At 39.4% G+C, this 17,521-nt stretch overlaps 1 protein-coding gene across 1 annotated transcript in view; it reads right to left on the reverse strand.

Moving 5' to 3' along the window:
* The window catches only part of LOC148723125 (somatostatin receptor type 2-like), a 64,138-nt gene that overhangs the window by 12,645 nt on the left and 33,972 nt on the right, over positions 1 to 17,521 (reverse strand). The window lies entirely within an intron of this gene.

Raw genomic sequence — 17,521 nt, forward strand, 5'->3', positions numbered from 1 at the left:
AAACAACTTGCATTTAGATAATCAAATCAGTGGTCGAATAACAAACTGTGTATTCCAGTTGGAAGTATCGTGTAGCCCCCTCAATGACGCATATGCGATGGGATTACATTTGTCAGATGAATATAGAGATTATCGACTTTCAACGATGACTAATCTCCAAACTCTTTTTCATGTCATCTTTAAAGCGCTGAATAAGTTTTTTCGCCATACAGAGTTTAAAATAAATTTTAATTGAAATCACTTTACAACTAAATACGACCCAGTGTTTCAAATTTGGATAGTAGTTTGTTATGATGACAAAACGCTGGGCTCTGGTTGGTTAACAAGTTTCATTTGTTGTCTCTCCGAATACAAGCAACTCATACTTGAGCAGGTGAAATCAGTGAGTTAAGCCAATGAAAATCGAGGGATGTATTAGATAGTTAAAAACAAAAATTAGATAAAATTCCCCGTCACCCTAACATATTAACTTCTCAGCCGGTCCGGACAGAACTTATTTCATGTGTGAGTCTCTCGCATGTTATCATTGTCTGGTGGTTTTCATAATCATTTACGTCATCGTAATTTCTTATCAGTCAATCCCTGTCATTGAAACAAGAAAAAACGCAAGAAAAATGGAAAAAGCCCAATAGAGAGTCATTAACACATAAAATTACCAGCATTTCGCGCGGCAGATAGATAACCTGTTCCAAATTTCTTCGAAATACTCCTCTCCCATCTTAAAATTCATCATACGAAATATGCATTTACCTCAAAAAACATTACCAGCATTTCGCACAGCAGGTAGATAACCTGTTTCGGAAGTCTTCAACATGCTCCTCTCCCATCTTAAAATTTATCATGCAAAGATGCATTTACCTAATATAGCCATAATTTCACACAGCGGGAGGACCTGTTCATGATGTCTTCGAAATGCTCCTCTCCTATTTAAAAATTCATCATGCAAAATATGTATTTACTTAATATTACTAGCATTTCGGAATCCTCCTCTTCCATATTAAAATTTATCACGCAAATATGTTCTTAATATTTATCTTGTTGGTCTGATCAGTGTTACTAAAGTTTAGATCAATTTCATTATCTAAGCCATTGCGCGCCTACTCCTCCCCTAATTAAACAACAGTCAACTTAGTTAATGCTTTGTCAGGGGAGGAGAGGGGTAGGTACACACAGTTGTTTAGATACTGACGCTAGTGCCATGATTTCGTCTTCTTGTAGTCATCGAATGTGAAGTAAAGTAAAGTAAGTAAGTAGTAAAGTAAAGTTTATTGACAGTGTTTCCACAGAGTGGCTCTTCATCTGTCACTAACTAAATACATTATAGGATCAACTAAAACCTATTTAATATTTACATTCATAAATTTAAAGTAGCTAAACATTCCAGTCTGTATACACTTAAAACTTAAACTAACTTAAAATTAGTAAAGGCGTGCCTTCGCCCGGTTTTTAAGTTTTTAAATAAACGCGATGTAAAAATATGCAAGTCATCACAGGTTTTCAATTCCTTTGGTAGATTATTAAATATAAAACGGCCGAGGTGTCTTGAAAGGTCCTCTTTTCTAAAGGAACCTGTAGTCTAATACAGTCTGATGAGTGCAGCTTTCTGCGTATAGGGACTCGTTGTAAGTTCAGATATATTGGCCACTGTTTAAAATAAAGCGCTCTAAAGGTCAACTTCAGCAAATGAAAATCCCTTCTTTCTTCCGCAGGAAGCCAATTTAGCTTTAAAGTTTCTCCAATGTTATTAACATATCTGCCATAAACAAAACTTGCGGCGGCAAACTCAATTTTTTGAAGGCGCTTCAGCAAGTATCGCGGCAGAGGTGAAAAGACGGAGTGACAATAGTCGCAGAGGTAGTTTGTCATCCAAGACAAAAAGGGTTTTGAGAAACCCATTCTGCACATCTTTTGTATGATAGCAGAATACGACACGGTGTAAAATGCTTTGGAGTACTCGGCCAACACCATTAAGGTAAGTTCGCCTTTTTTCATGGCCCTGATTATCTAATGCGCAATAAGACAATGGTGGTTGAATGGCCTTTACCGAATCCAGAGATCGTTTGCTTCAAGAATTGATTAACTTCAATGTAGTCAACTATTTGTTGAGAAACAAGTTTTTCAACGACTTTTGACAAGACCAGAAGTATAGAAACTGGTCTGTAATGGCTTTCATCCGTTGCCGGATTATCTATCTTGGGAATTAGACTTACGCGACCCACTTTCCATATACTGGGAAATAATTGCTTCGAAATTGAATTGTTAATGATATTAGTAAGCGGACTGGCTATTGCTTTCGCTGCTAGCTTTATGAATCGGGCTGGAATTAGGTCTGGTCCGGTAGAAGAGTCTGCACGGAGCGTCTTTAAGGCTTGGAAAACTTCATGGTAGGTGACGGGACGAAGGTTAAAAGTCAATTTGTCATCCTCATGCGGTGGTAAGTTCTTTATAACTCCAAGCAAATCTTCAAAAGGGATTGGTGGATTGTTTCCTGCGAGAGTTCTTTCTGCAGTTCCCACAAAGAATTTATTTAGAGAGTCAGGGTCAAATCTAATTGGGTTTTGAATTGGTTTTTGTATCCGATGAATGACGTTTCAGATTTCTTTAGGGTTTTTTGACGATAAGGCTTTTTTCACAAACTGTTCGCGTGCAACACGAATGGCTCTTTCCAATTCGTTTCTCACATTTCGAAATGCATCCCAGGCTGCTGCAATGTTTGTCCGATGGGCAGCCTTCCTCAGCTTATCCCTATTGGCTTAAAGCAACTGAATCTCCTCAGTTTTCATCCAAGGGGCTGGTGGTCGCGTAAAACGAACGCGACGTAGTGGAGCGTGCCTATCAATATGCTCAACAAGTATAGAATTTAGTAGATCGAGTTGAAAGACCGGGTCATCAGACAAATAAATTAATGAAAAGGGAGCCTGATCCAAATCAGCTACGAAAGCCTGTTCATCAAAGTTTGTCATGTAGCGTATGAATGTATATCTTAGCTTGAAACGTTCCACCCTAACATTGGAACAGGCAAAGAGACTGTCATGGTCACTGACAATCGAACAAGGAAGTATGCCAGTGTGCGTGATCCTGTCAGGACAATTGGTTAAAATGTGATCTATCAACGAGCTGGAATGCCTTGATACTCTGGTCGGCTCTTGTACCATTTGCTGCAAATGGAAAACTTCGAGTAGCTCATTATACTGCCTTGTGGTAGCAAAATCTCGGTTCAGTAAATCAATGCTCATGTCACCGGTTAGTATTAACAGGCCATCCTAGTTATTATAAATGTGGCCGAGCATATCTTCCACGTTGATTAACCGTTCTTGTGTACTCAGAACTCTAGTTAAACGATACATGGCCCCTATAAGCACCTTGCTATGTCTATTTCTTCCCGGTATCTCAATCCATAAATGTTCGAGATCAGGGTGTAAGTTTTTTTTAAAGATTATATTCTTGATTCGTCCTCGACAGTTTCTTGTTCAGGTGGTAAGAAAGTATTTGATGTTAAGTCGCTTTGACTTGGAGACGACTGGCGGGTTTTTCCACAAACCATTCTTTTAAATGGTGTATTGATCTTGGTGGTCAGAAAAATATGCAGCCATGGATTGATGGTGCTGTTGGCGTGACCAAACCAAAAGCACACAAACATGACAATCGGCTGAAGGGCTACCTCAATATTCCATGTTTGCATGACAAATATTATGTGAGCCACATGGGCAGGAAGCCAGCATAGGGCAAAGGTGGAGGTAACAATGATCAGCATCCAAACCATTCTTCTCTTTAAAGTGCCCCTGAGATCAAAATTTACGTACATCATTTTTTTCCATTTTCGTGTTCAGTGTGTCTCCCTCACCTACTCTGCCAAATTTCATTTTAGACCGAGCACCAGAAATATCTTTTTTCGGGCCGTTAAATTCCCGATTTCGCGTCGGCCATTATTTGATCGTGTTCCGGAAGTTCATCGCAGGACTCAGAGGAAGTGACGTCAGAGGCTCAACGCGAAAATCTCACACGGCAAAATGTCAAGCAAACATAACGTAGTGCTTTACTTTATTCTTTAAAAAACTAAAGAAAAAATAACGAGGCATCGATACGTAATTCAAAGCTGAAGTAATCGTGCAGACCATGCTGCAGGTATTTTTCTGCATCCGAGTCTTGCAAATAGATCAGAGCGGGAAAAACGAATGCGATTTGTGCGACCTCGCCGAGTAAACCTTAATCCTACAGAAATATTTGTGATCTACTCTGAACACCTCTCGGAGGACTGTTTCGAGAGATCTGTGTAATTTGAAGGATCTAGGTGAAGAATTCTGTCGGGTTCAGTGCCTACCGTTCAAGAAGAGTCTGTTTACGAGCCTAGTGGCCCATTAGGCCGGTGCTTAACTCCGGTTTCTGTAGCATGAAGCGACTAGGAGTATTTCTACTCCCCCCTGGATAGGATGCCAGTCCATCGCAGGGCTACCCCCAGCATTGAATTGCCGGTACCCATTTATACACCTGGGTGAAGAGAGGCACTGTGAGAGTAAAGTGTTTTGCCCAAGAACACAACACAATGTCCCTGCCGGAGCTCGAACCCGGACCACTCGACTCGGAGTCGAGCGCACTAACCATGAGGCCACCGCGCCTCAAGAAGAGAAGGGACAAGAAAAACCGTCCTCACTGCAATCTCGACGAAAGCGAAGTCTACGAACCTCCACGGGTTTTGTCACCTTTACATATGAGCTGATCAATATCCACCTTTAACAACTCTCTGGCAGAATACCTTACACAAAAGAAAGTACTCGGTGAACATTGTAAATAAGAATGATAAAATAGCCGAATTGAGGATTGAGATTTCTGACCTCAAAGAGCTCACTTTTAGACAAAAGAGATGAAAAATATAATTGTGTACTCTGATTCTAAAAAAAGCTGGCTTTAATATCAGCGAAAACAGAACAAAAAGCTTAGGACACAGAGCGTAGAAACACTTTAAAATGCAGGCTTGCAGCCAAAAACCCGAGAAAATGAAAATTTCTTTAAAAACCTGTCAAACTATCAACTATCTGACAGCCAAGTCAGCGTGCTATCAAAGGGTCTCAAATTCATCCCAACACCCGTGACAAACGAATGTAAAATCAGGCCAACTTTTGCGAGATTTATTTGCAAGACGAATGCGCCTCCGTTACACCGTCTTTCGCGGACTAGACAAAGAACCACTTCTGTTTCATATCAAACTGAATGCCACTGGTTCAGTCTTCTAGCGCCCCTCAGAGCTACTTGGAAAATTTTCAGAACGGTACTTGCAGACTGCCCCTGCCCCTGCCGGACCGATGCTCATGGTCTTAAAATAAGTGAGGAGAATCTGCTACCTTTCTATATTCAAGAAATGGATAGGTATTCTAGTCTTCTCGGATAAGGACGAATAAAACGTAGGCCCCGTCTCCTGCAGGGTTAGGGATAGGAGACGTTAATTTCCCGCGCACGAGATTACTGTGTCGTGGATGTCCTCCCCTGGGTTGGGATGGGTGGGAATTGGCCCTGAAAAGCCCCCATGGGGAATGGTCAACTAACTTATGTATGTATGTATGCGTATGTATGTATGTATGTATGTATGCATCTAAGCCAAAAAATACTATATAACGCAATGAGGTCACGGCTCTAAAAGAGTTGAAACAAACTCTGCTTTAAACCTCACCGAAGCAACACAACAATAGTCATCATGATTAAGACAGAAAAAACAAGAGGCCCAAGTGTAACTCAACAACAGAGTTTACTTCAAACCTTTCAAAGCACCGATAGTAAAAAAACACGCAGGAAAGGGTTAATAAGATCATTGACCAAATGCATCGGGGCAAACACGTTGATGGCTTGGAAATGGCTTTCACAAACTCCCAATATCCGCCTTCGAATACACAATTAGCCATTTCCGAAAACTATTTTTACTAATCACCCGATCATTTCTTACAAAAAAAGGAAAATCCCTTACGACAAGCAAAAATACAGTTCGAAGGCGATAAAGCGATGCCACTACAAAAGCCACATGGGGAGTCCGTGCCGTTCTGTGTTTATCTTTATTCACATGGCAAAAACTCATCGTTTGTCCGCGCAAAACTATCCACAGAAGCTTCAGATGATTTCTGGGACAATTCATCATCTGACAAAGTCGAGACTTCTCGACTGACAACTAAACAGTTCTCAAAAAAGTAATGTGTGATTCTCTGTGCAACGAACAAAGAGAGTTGTGACAAAGCAAAGCATAAGTTTGTTGAGCTTTTGACGTCCTGATGACGTTTTCTGCTGTACAATCGCGGGCTCAGCTGGAACATGTTTTCAGCAATGGCGGACAATTTTTGGACGACTTTGAAGCGGTAAAGGTTGGTCATCGAAGATTCGTTTTGAGTTTTCGATGGCAAAAAGGGTCTTAACTTGACCCAATTCAACATTGTTTAAATAATTTAGGCCAAAATAAAATGGTCAATTTTCGTCTCAGGGGCACTTTAAGGTTTCTTGTTGCTCTCGATTTTCAGTCGAATGCTTATTTCGATGTGCACCATATACATAATATATTCCAAAAAACCTTCTCTTGATCATTGAAAGGAATAACTTGCACACAGGCGACAACATAATAATCAACAGATACATTGGTACAACGAATCATTGAGCGTGAAGTGCAGTAATTTCATCGGGGAATTTGTGCCACAAGGTTGCATTACTGACTTTTTATAATCATGAGAATAGGATACCAGAAACCCTACATTCAGAAATTGGACGGTAGCATGATCTTTGGTCAAGTTCGCAAGGATTTTCAGCTGCTCGTCTGACTGTCGAATTCTGATTAACATCTTTCGATTTCATTCATCTGTCATATCCTGTTTAAATCAGGAAACTTCAGCTGTCATTTCCGTAAATATTACTAAAGAGAATAATACGTCTTTTTGCATTAAAAAACAAGGTATCTACAGCAGACAAAAAAAGGTTGAAATATTTTCCTAAATATTTTTGTGAACATTTTACCCCATTTCACTCATAAATTAGACCAGTCTCATTACGCCAGCTTGGGGATCTTTTCCTGGAGGGTGTAGGTACCAAAGAAAGCAAAAATACGAAAACGACATACGTCTGACAGCTTTTCGTGTTGGGTCGAACGCCTGATAAACAATCGCTATACTCCAACAAGCTTTGCATAATATTAATACACTCATTTTGTCTTTTATCAAGATTTAAGAAAATACATTCTATGTTGCCGTGGGTCATTTATAGATCATATCAGTGTCACCTGGCTGTGACATGTTTTTGCTCTTAGCACTTTTATCTCCTCAACAAAGCGGTGGAAAACTTAAATTACGAATTTCTGTTGTTGACACTGAGCATCAATAATTCCCCCAATATATATAAATTTCTGGAAAGGAGCAGACTCACAGCAATCTTTATAAAAATAACGACACTTTTTAAACTAACTTTGTAAGACATGTTTCGGTCGTTCAACGACCATCTTAAGTTGAGAGTAGAACTGATTTTAAGTTACATTTGAATTTATAATGTAGTGCAAATTTGTACATTAGCTGATGACATCCGCGTTGCAACCATAAATCAGTCAAAACTTCAATTTGAAGAAATTTTAAGTCATTTTTCACGAAGGCGGGACTAAAAAAAATATAAAAGACCAGGCGAGGACTCGAACCTCAGTTCTTTAAAAGCCTCTTTTTTTTTCGGTTTTTCTCAGCATAATTAAATGAGTTAAAAGTCGATTTTATGCATTAAAGAACCAATTCTCGTGTCTTCTTCTCTCGATATGGGTTCTCATCTATCGGCAAGTGATGGAAAATGATGAAAAATAGTATCTTGAGTAAGAAAATTTTAAAAAATATCTTGATTAAAACATCTATCTTAAACAATCCTCATTAAAAGGCACTTTCGATGTGCTGATTCTGGAAGCATTGACAGGATGGTTAGCACAATCGTACGAACGTTAATAAATCGGTGACAGTTACGAACTTCAAATGTGTCTTCCAACCAAAATGTTCTCAAACGCCTGACTGTATTTGATCGCACCTATACTTTTAAAACGCTTCCTGCTTTTATTCAATGAGAGAGATGCCCTCCGCTGAATCCATAATATGTGAGGAACAAAGCCTAGACTATAAATCTCTGTGATGACATTCAACCAAAACGCCTCGATGACGTCTTTCTTTTAACATTTTACAGTTTCAACTATGAATAACGTCAAACCAGGTTGTTTCATTTTCTAATATTTTTTTTTCTATTTTGTTAAAATAGCGAACCCTTGTTAGTTAAAAAAATACAAATTACTGAAAAGACGTTTGATTTATTTCTATTCTGCTATTATTTTGTGGAAGAATGCTTTCACCATCACTTTGGAGACTTTTAAAGACCTTGCAATTATCACAATTACTGCAAAATGTACAATTTATTATAATTTTTATTTCCGATGTATTGCGTGGTCACACGGTCTTCGCTACGACTTTTTTGTCATCAGAATTTGGAAAAAGATGTTTACATGGCTAATTTGCTGTTACGACGTATGACAGAGGGCGTCTTATCTGGTGTCTTATCTGGCTGCCCACGCAGATCAGATTGGTTTCCTCGAATTGATATCTTCAAATCTAAGTGACGACACTTCCATGCGCTGTTTTTCTCGTTCATATTTAATCCAAATGGTTGTTTTTTCGGAAAAGTCTGTTTTAAGACTTATTGTAAATTTTTAACCTAAGTTGGCCTTTGAGGGTTATTTTGAAGTTATTCCCAGTTTAGATTTAAACCTGATTCTGGAGACTGCGCTTGATTCAGGGAAGGTAAATGTACGTAAACAGAAAATGACAAGTGCAGATCGCAAAATAGAAGAATAAATTGAACAAATTGTTATTTGGAGGTAAAGACGCAGTACATTATGGCGCATCAATTCTTGATCTAAACATAACGGTAACTAGTGGAGCCCTGGTCCTCACAGGTTACTCAATTTTTATAAAATCCAAACTTACAGGTTGGAAGAAATCTCCTTGCCTCTTATCCAGAAAAGTTCGTAGCTGATGCCCGGAAAGGAACTGAGCGCCTTCTTTATATTTTGTCGTCAATCAGTTATCAACTGGAAGAGGTGGAATAGACGCAGATTCCGCAAAAATTTTTAGCTTCTTTATGTTCCCGGCAAATGCTTAACGTTACATACGAATTGTACTTTTTGCCTTAAGTAGTGTAGCACGTCTGGTTGGACAATCCCGCGGAGCCTGGGTCCGAGTTGGTAAATAAATTAAAACTTCGCTCGGCCAAAGTGGAACCGAGTGAGCCGAAGTGCCGAGGAGCCGAAGTAGTTCCGAAGTAGAGTAGTCGAAGTTTTGCCGAAGTATAGAGCCGAAATATTGATGAGCCGAAGTATAGCCGAATATTGATGATGATGATGATGATGATGATGATGATGATGATGATGAGCCGAAGGTGTGAATTGTGATCAGTCAATGAGCGTCAGTCAGGTCATCACCCTCTCACGGATTATAACGTACGTAAACGTGATCGTGATTTCTAATCAGGAACTCGTTGCCCACTCGATAGATTTGAAGTTGCTCGCCTGATAACGAGCTGAATTACTGCATTCATCCCTCTTACATCTGACTGCACAATCCTTGACATATAAACAAGAAAAGAGCGCAAGAAAAAAGGGAGAAGCCCAATAGGGAGTCATTAACACATAAAATTACCAGCATTTCGCACAGCAGGTAGATAACCTGTTCCAAGTGTCTTCGAAATGCTCCTCTCCCATCGTAAAGTTCAACATACAAAATATGTATTTACTTCACATTGCTAGCAGTTTGCATAGCAGGTAGCTTGGAATCTCGGACCACATTCTTGTTCATGCATCAGTCCAAACAATGATCAAGCGACCCCTTCCTAAAATAATTATGGCTCGTTCTTATAAAAAACTTTGACCAAGCCAAATTTTCAACGGATATCGCTGAAGCCCCTTAATCTGTATGGAGGTATTCGACGACCTGGAGGATTGTTATTGGGCGTTGATGCACATTTTCGGTCAGATATGTGACAGACACGCGCCCTTGCGCGAGATCAAAGTCAGAAGTCAGTCTTTACCCTGGATTACTCCGCAGATACGCCATCTGATGAACTTACGCTTTAACACCCTTCTTAAAGCAAAACAATCCAAAAATCAAGAACTGTGGGCTAAGTATCGCTCATTAAGAAATAGGGTTACGCATGATGTTAGAGTTGCTAAATGCAAGTTCCACAACGATCTTTTTGACGAAGGAAAAGATTGCAAGTCATACTGGAAGTTGGTTAAAAAAGCTACTTACAGCTCTGTGCCGCAGCCTATACTTGGTATTAGGTCGTCAGATGGGGCAATCGAAACATATGATTACAAGAAAGCGCAGATCCTAAATGAGTACTTCTCTACTGTTGGTGAAAAGTTGGTAAACGATCTTCCTGTTTATATTTAAGAGAGTAGTAATATTAGGGACCTTCAGATCCGACTACGACTACGAATACGAGTACGATTTTTGCGCGCGGGAGTCCTCGGGCTTAGCTGTCGTAAACATGGTCGTCGCCGTCGTCAGCTCGTAACAAAAATGTTCCAGTAGTTGTTTTGAGTACGAAGTGGCGACATTTTGTCGGTCGTGGAAATGTTTAGCAGAAAAACCACACAAGATGTTCTGGCAGTTATGTTCATGGAGGATATCATCGATGAAGTCGAGTTTTCGTTGCTTTTCGAAACGGTGAACACGAAAAATCCGTCCTTTCCCTACTGGTCATACGATCGCTTTGACTTGACTCGCGTCAAGGACGAAGAATGTAAGGCTGAACTTTGTTTTGGACACGCTCAACTGCCCCTGTTGGCAAATGTTCTAGCCAATCCTGATACATTTAGACGTAGAAACGGGACTGTGGCAACTGGCATGGAAGGTTTCTGCATTATTTTACGAAGATTTCCATACCCTTGCAGATTGAGCGATTTAATTTCAAGGTTTGGGAGATCTGTACCTGAACTAAGCGAAATTATCTCGGAAGTTTCAAGCCACATCTTTGATAACTATGGGTATCTTTTACGAAGCTTGAACCAGCGCTGGCTGCAGCCCGATTGTTTGCATAACTTTGCATATGCAGTTTCCGGCAGAGGATCTGCGTTGTCTAATTGTTGGGGGTTCGTCGATGGCACAGTTCGACCAATTGTCAGACCAGGAAAACACCATAGAGTGCTATACAATGGGCATAAAAGGGTTCACGCATTAAAATTCCAGTCAGTTGTTGCACCTAATGGGTGCATAATGATATCTTACCCGCGACCTATCTGATAAAAGACGCGTGCTGTTAGCTAATCATTTCATACTCTTTAATTTAGCTAAGTTTTCATAGGATTTCGAAAAGTTTCCAATGGATATAGAAGACAATTTTTCTTCACGTACACATACAACCTCTTAATTGTGAGATACAATATCTACTTCACATGCACCCATCTTTCATTCGTTAGAACATTCGAATAAACATGCGAACAAACCATTTTTTACAAAGCATATACTGAACTAATTTATCAGGCTATAGCTAATTCCTAAAAAGTTTCTTCTGTATGAATAATTTTTGAGAAGTAAGTAACAGTTATTGTGATCACAGTTAGGGGCTGCGTTCTTTATCCGTCGCTCGCAGTCATAATAGCCTGAGGAGCAGTTTATGACAACTGATGGTTGGAGTTGCGTGTTTTCATCCGACGGATTCATTGTTGTTGACCCCGATTTAAACACAAATTAAGTGTGTAATATTTGCCCATAGCCTTATCCTGATCTTTTCCAGATACATTGGTGAAACGAATCATAAAGCGTCCGGAAATCTGTACCACAAGCTTGCACTACTGACTTTTTATAATCACGAGAAGAGAATACTAGAAACCCTGCATTCAAAACCGTTTCTGCCTTGCCCAGCTTTGGGAAATGATTAATATTTATATTCTAATTCAAACTTTTGTCAAACTATCCAGTAACATAACATTTACACAACTAAAAGCGATAAGAAAATTTGCTGTAGGAATTAGTGTCACTATCAAGTTCTTCAATTGATGATTAGCCTGCAAATTTTAAGCTTGAGGAGAGGCTCCATTTCACTCACATATCAACTTTACTTACGAGAGGAGCGGTATATTTCCTTGTTTTTGGCAGTCAACATGTATCACCGATTGTGAAATGCAATCAAACACATTTCATGCTTTATGTTCAGTAATAACATCCTTCTGCCGGAACCCAGTTCACTCATTAGACTGAAATGGTTGGAAAAGATACTCTGAATCGGGTAAGATCCGACATTGAAACCGAAGAAGATTTGTCCGAGCCCACACCAAAATCATATGACAGGATGAGAGGAATGCTTCCGCTCTGGAAATCATTGCGTTACAAAACGAAACTCAGAAGTTTGAAGACACCTAGAGGTGCTCACGAAGGAGGTTCCGGTCTTTTAAGCTTAATTGTAGTCACGCCTCAAATAACGTCTAACAAAAATCAACTCAACTGAGATGTTTTCACGAATGATCTATGATAAAAATAGCGACGTTAAATTATTGCGCTAAATCGGTTCACTGTACTGGGGAACTTGCCAAAACGGGTCATGCATTTTTTTTTTAAAATGTCTTTGTACATATTGTGATTGCTGACTGATCTTTTATTTTGAGTCTTGAACGTCATATCTACTTCCAGTTTTAATGAGCTTGTTGGGATATCGCAACGATTTAAGGCTTTTCGTGATTTGTAAACAGCTTTAAATATATTAGCTGAAAGTTAAAAAAAAAACAGCATCGGCATCGATTTGCAACCTTATCACCAACATTATCTTAGGCTACCATCTAGTGAATCAGTGGAAGTTGTAATATAACGCATGAAAAACAGAACATAATGATCGGTAATGGAGACACGTCTTATGTGAAGTGAACTGCAGACTTTGCGCTAAAGCTTTCACAGACACAAACAATCACGACCACTCTGACTCGATTAGTGATTACGCTTAATAATGAATATCGTTTGTTAGGTAAGCTCAGCTTAATATTTTGACAAAAGCAATTGATCTGAGTGGACTCTTTCTTCGCCGATCAGTTGACAAGAGAAGCTGATTTGATTGTTATTTTCCTTGGTTCGATAAGTAAACATAACAGTTCGATGACAAACACACTGGCTCAAGCACACAGTGGTTGAAAGCTGAATCCAAAGCATCGACAAATGCTCCTTAAGTAAATCAATGGGAGCCGGCAACTACACAATACAGAGCCACTTTTAAAAAAGCATATATCTTGAGGTTCATTTGGCTCGTTTTGGCTGGGCAGAGGGTAAAAGAACGAGGATCAACGAATATATGCACTCACTTCAGGGTCCATTTGGCTCGTTTGGATGGGCTGCGGATAAACTGATTTCAGTTTATTCGTAAACGAATAACTAGAAAATGATCATAACATAATTTTTGTCTTAAGCATTTTAACCCTTTGCATACTAAGTGAACACATATGTCCAGATAATAACGTTACTACTTTTGATACTTGTTTTCTTGTCGAACTTAAGACACAACATTATGTAAGTGTGTAAATTGTACCGGCTCGTTGATGTGACACCTATTGCAACCTAAAACGCCCCCAATGATTCTGATTTTCATTGCAGTGAACCGTTCGTATGGCAACAAATCCCAAAGTCCAGCATTTTGCTCCAAGAGCAACACCAAAAACAAGTCGATCTTTTAAGATAAAAACTTGCTAAAAAAATCAAAACTTTGCGTTCAAATCACAGCTCAGGGCCAGATCTTGGAGTTTGGCAAGAAAATTCCCTCTCACCTTATCTGCCAGCCCTTGTTTCTCCATTTGATGAAAGCCAGTGTCGCGAACACAAACGTTGCCTTGTTCACGCCCGAAAAGAATTCTGGGTAATTCCGCCATAACTCGAAAACGCAACTGCTATCATTTCCATTTCAAAGAACTATTATAAGTGTCGCGCCATTCAGTCCTACCAGCAAAATATCGCATCGATTGAAATTTTTACCAGTCAAAACTTGGCCACATAGCCTTGGTAGGTCATGGAAGCCATCCACAGATGGGCCCGAGGGACAAATTCACTTGTGAACTCGCCAAGCTGACAGTAAAGCGTCGTTGGCGGCCCACTCTACATGAAACTATCTTTCACCTCTGTTTTCCTTCAGAGGCATGCCTCTGCCCACATTCTAGCTTAATGATGCCGTCGTGAGGGCTTCTGTAGAGGGAAAATGAATCGAAAAACACTTATAAACAGCTAGAAAAGCGAGAAACCGAATCGATTTGAACGCATCCAAACACGAACTGTTGGTCCAGGTCATGTGACCCTAAGGTCTGAGCCCATGGTGTCTCAAAACCGCAAATATTGTAACAGCTGCTCCATGGACCAACGAAGTGAAATTAAGTTTCTAACGCCAAATTACAACTGAATAAATATGGTCTATTTCGTATTCAAAGGGTTAATAATAGTAGAAGTTTGGACACTCTCGTGATGTGAAAAAGCGAGTTTTACAATAATATTCGCTCCTGATATGAAAGACAATTTTTCATTACCTTTAAAATATAATAATGATTATTGTCCGAAGTGGAGAAAGATATCTGGCACCCCTTCCACTGACACTGAGGTGAATAAGTTTTTCTAGTTTATATCACATAGACACTTAAAGTAAATAAGTTTTTCAATATACCAGAAAATTGTCAGAAATTAAATTCTAGGAGCGCGAATTTGTCTCATAGGCTGCTCGGGGGTACGGTACTTGCTGTTCATTTCTGAACTAGCCAATCAGCGCGCACGAAAAGAAGTTTTCACTTGCATGTGTGGTATATACTAATAAAGTTTACTATTAGCCTGTCCTGTTCTAAGGCTTTCGATGCACGCATCGCTGATTAAAAAAGCACTTTTAATTAAATTGATTGGCATTTTAACTTTTAAAAAAGCCAATACTTGGAAAAATCCAATACTTTATGTTCCAGATTCTGCTCGGACACTCTCTGTTGCCGTTGACTGTAACCCATCGTCCAGCAGGTATCCACCTATTGAAGTAAAACGTATACAGAGGCGAGTGGTTGAAACGCACGGTGATCTAGAGAAAACAGATAAACATAAATTTTCATAGTCAGTGATACTCTCTCCCCATTCACGCCTTAATTTTGATCAAGCAAGTGTTCAATGGATGTGGTGTGGTTATAGCACCACACCGCTCAAGATCACGAGTTTATTTTCCTTAATCAATGGAGTAAATATACAAGACTCGCAAAGTCCTTTCCTAGTCTTTCTACGAACATCCTTTATCTGTAATTTTCCATTTGACAGTAAAGTCGTTGAAATGTAGTAAAACTGCATGACACAGCTGCTCAAATGATTAAGTTTCTACTTAATCTGGGCTCGGCAAATACGTTCCCCTATATTTATACTGGGCCGAGAAAGATTTTTAGTGTGCACTAACAAAAAGAGTCTCAAGTTATCTGGGAAATTCCGTAATAACTCCAAACAGCTCACCCGAGCGACTTTCCAAGCGGGTAAAAATCCTGAGTCGTCACGATGCACTTTGATAGCCTTCAGATGTCCCAAGGTGCTTGAATCTCGATAAAAAGTGCCCTTTCTAGAAAATAAAAGAAAACATATAAATTATTTATTGCTTTGGTAAAGGTATAACGGAAGCTAGTCAGGGCTTTAACACTTCCGCATATTACTAATCATTCATCCTACAATCTGAGTTAATGTTCTCAGTACCCAACTATACGCATTCTTTACTTTTTGCTTTCGTCTGCTGTGGCAAAATGATATCTAATCTTTTACAACTTTGTTCGCATTTTTAGCTATTCCTTATTAATCAGGTATCATCAACTAAAACCACAATAGTGGCAACGAACCATTAGAAGGAAGGAAATCACCTCTACGAATCAATAAGAACTCAAAGTAAAACCAAGGAATCCGCCCAAAGCACCGGAAAACGCCCATGACCAAGTCGTGATTGGGTTTTAGGTTCTACATCTGATCGATTGAGAGACTGGTACGAGTTTCTTTGGACAAATCATCAAGCAAAGTAAAGCAAAACCAGTGCAATTCCGGATACCTTTAGACACTCGATTACAAATTGTTCTAATAAGCTTTTGTGACTTACATGCAGCTCGTTTAACTATTAACGAATATTATGGAGGAAAACAAAGAAAATATTTAAAATGCCAGAAAAGACTAATTTAGCTGTCTACTGTCTACTTCCGAGATACGTGAGGGAGTATATGAAAGACAAATTGACGAAAATTGCCTAAAAATAATACACACAAAGTATGAAATTGGATATTTTTGGATCACGATTGAGTTCTTAGACTCTCCGATTACCATTTTTCCCTTCCTTTCCGAGCTATATCAAGTCCATGGCGAGGCCAGACAAACCATATACTCCACGCAATTTAAGTATCCTATGTGTTCCTATGTAGCTAGTACTTTACCTTCCCCTGTCGAAGTCCTGAGCTGACTTATGCAAGAGTATGGAGCCAGTCGAAGCACCATTTACTCCAATTAGATTAACGTGCACACTTGCATCAGTACCAGCAAATATGTCGTCCGATTTCGTCACCTTTATCTCATATTCTGTAGGCAAAAGAGATTCCTAGCCCCCTTTGTACGCGAATATTACGATCCTTGATTACGAAGGAAACCCACAGGAACTTAGCGGAAAGGGCATTCTCTTTAAACTTCCCTTTACTGGGATTCTCTTTTCAACAATAATGTAGCATTGGCAAGATTAGTAACGAGCATAATTGATGACCAAAACATTTTGAATGAAACATGAATTCGCTTTTAACATTAATATTGAGACGTGCTGGCCGCACTGAGCCTCCGATATCCCGGTTATTTCTTCTATAGTACACATTGGCTAAGCAAGGTCTTAGACCTGTGGAGCTCAGCCTGCTTCTTCATAAGTTCAATTACAGAAGTGAAGCTCTTTTGGACAAAAACCTTACTTGGAGGAGCCAGTCAGTGTACAAATGGAAAATTCTACTTTTCTTGATACTCCCTCATATTTTCAAGACCCATTTTCAATTCAAATGAAGAAGGCCAGTAAGACTCACTAGTCACGCCGTAGACTTGAGATCCAGTTAAAATCATTAGCAGTGGCAGAAATCGAAGCAACAACATTCCGTAGTCAGAGGCCTGTTGTCGGACTGTTTCAGTGAACATCAGAATAAATCGACTCACTCTCGATATGCTGAGAACTTCTACCTTTGAGGGAGAGGCAATCTGTAAGCTATGACTAGGAATTTACGTAGCTGGATGGAATGTTTATGCAATAGTTTTGGTTTGATTGACGACGTAATTATTTTTCTTTAATGTTTGCTCATGGCAAAGTCAATTAAGCCAAAATAAAAAGGACATTTAAATATTTTTTTTAAAACTCAGCCCTCTTCAATATAAAAATTGATTTGCTTTCACATGGCACTGGTAATATGGGCTGCTGTTAAGTTAAAATATTGAAATAGCTGAAAATTATTATCACTTCTTCGGTCGCAGCTGGAAAATCTGTCTCATAAAGA

Source organism: Stylophora pistillata, chromosome 9, assembly GCF_964205215.1.
Source record: "Stylophora pistillata chromosome 9, jaStyPist1.2, whole genome shotgun sequence".
Lineage (NCBI taxonomy): Eukaryota > Metazoa > Cnidaria > Anthozoa > Scleractinia > Pocilloporidae > Stylophora > Stylophora pistillata.